Genomic DNA, 2,132 nt, shown 5'->3' with positions numbered 1-2,132 from the left:
TGGTCTACAGAGCTCATTCCAGGACATGCTCCAAAGCTGTGGAGAAACCCTGTCTCGAAAAAACAAAAAAAAAAAAAAAAAAAAAGAAAGAAAAAGAAAAAAAAGCAAACAAAACAACAAAACCCCAAACCAAACCAACAAAATGAAAACAACCAGCCCCATAAAAGAAATGAAGGAGGGTGGGTAGGAGCTGGGAGAAGCTGGGGAAGGGGAAAGGCATGAGCAGAATACATTGTATGTAAAAAGTTACAAAAGAGGCAAACCAATAGAAAGCATAAAAGGATGTGTTGAGCTGATTAGAAGCACCTAAGGAAGCCAGCTGACCTAGCTATCCCAGGAGTGAAACAGCTGGACCATACAGCAGTTCTAGTTTTCATTTTTTTATTAAGGTTTTTATTAACATAAAGTAAATGCATGTAATAATGGATCTCGTGGCATTGTCACACATTTATATAGTGTATTTCCATCACAATCACCCTATTACCCTCCGCTGTCTCCCTCCCATTTCCTCTGACCTATTCCTTTTACTAACCTGTCTTGGCTCTACTTTATTTTTTCTGGTTTGTAACTTAGTGATTTTTTTCTATTGTTTTTAGATTTATTTATTTTTATTATGTATACAACCTTCTGCCTCCATATATGCCTGTGTTGCAGAAGAGAGCACCAGATCTCGTTACAGATGGTTGTGAGCCACCATGTGGTTGCTGGGAATTGAACTCAGGACCTCTGGAAGAGCAGCTGGTGCTCTTAACCACTGAGCCATCTCTCCAGCCCGATTTTTTTTTTTGAGACAGGGTTTCTCTGTAGCTTTGGAGCCTGTCCAGCTCTTGTAGATCAGGGTGGCCTCAAACTCGCAGAGATCAGCCCATCTCTGCCTCCCGAATGCTGGGATTAAAGGTGTGCACCATCACTGTCTGGTGTGACTTAGTGGATTTAACTGGAGGGGCTTGCAGGAGGATAAGTGAATACTGATTTATGAGAGTCAGGACAACTTACCGTGACTAAAGCTCTGAAGAAGATGTTTTTTCCTGCTATCACCATTGAGGAGTGGCAGGGTCTTGTGAGCCTTTCTCCCCTACTCATGGGAAGAGTTTTAGTTTTGTTATTTTCAAAAAGTAGATTCTCTCTCTGTCTCTCTCTCTTCTATAGAGGGTCTTTCTGTGTAGCCCTCGTTGTACCGGAACTCTCTCTGCTGACCAGACTGACCTCCAACTCAGAAACTGCCTTTGCCTCCTGAGTGCTGGGTTTAAAAGTGTATACCACCACTGACTGGCAAAAAACTAGATTTCTCTTATGTGTCTGTGTGTAGGTATGTTCAAGTGAGTGCAGGTGCCCAAGAAGGCCAGATGAGGACACTGGATTCCATGGAGTTGGAGTTACTGGCAGTTGTGAGCCACTTAACATGAGTGCTGGGACCTGAACTCTGGTCCTCTTCAAAAGCAGAGTACTCTTAACTGCTGAGCCTCTCTCCAGTCCCTTGTCTTAGTATTTTGAGGAAACTGCATACCAATTTCCCAAGTGGCTGGCCTGATTTACATTTCAACAAAGAAAGTATAAGGTATAAGGTCCCTCCTACCCCACCATCATCATTTTTTAAATGATGAGGACTTGTTGTCTTTTTTGTTTGTTTGTTTGTTTTTTGAGAGGAGGTTTCCCTGCGTAACTTTCCTCTCCTTCCTGGAACTAGCTGTTGTAGACCAGGCTGGCCTTGAACTGAAGATCCACCTGCCTCTGCCACCCAGAGTGCTGGGATTAAAGGCGTGTGCCACTACTGCCCAGCATTCAAGGTGGATATTTTTTGTTTTGTTTTGTTGTTTTTGAGACTTCTCACTATTCTTGGGTTCAAAGTAGTTTGTTTGTTTATTTGTTTGTTTCAGGCCTGTGAGTGTTTTGATGCTTTTAAGTCTGTGTTTCACGTGGGGCTTGAAGAGGTTAGAGGTTAGAAAAAGGGACTGAAGAATCTCCTGGAACTGGCATTATGATACAGGGAACTGTCTTTGGGTTCTCTGCAAGTCTGCAAGAGGAGCAATTGTTTTTTTTTTTTGATACACGGTTTCTCTGTGTAGCTTTTTTGGAGCCAGTCCTGAAACTTGCTCTGTAGACCAGGCTGGCCTTGAAGTCACAGAGATTCA

The sequence above is a fragment of the Microtus pennsylvanicus genome, chromosome 1 (genome assembly GCF_037038515.1).
Source record: "Microtus pennsylvanicus isolate mMicPen1 chromosome 1, mMicPen1.hap1, whole genome shotgun sequence".
Lineage (NCBI taxonomy): Eukaryota > Metazoa > Chordata > Mammalia > Rodentia > Cricetidae > Microtus > Microtus pennsylvanicus.
Note: the sequence above shows the minus strand (reverse complement) of the source record.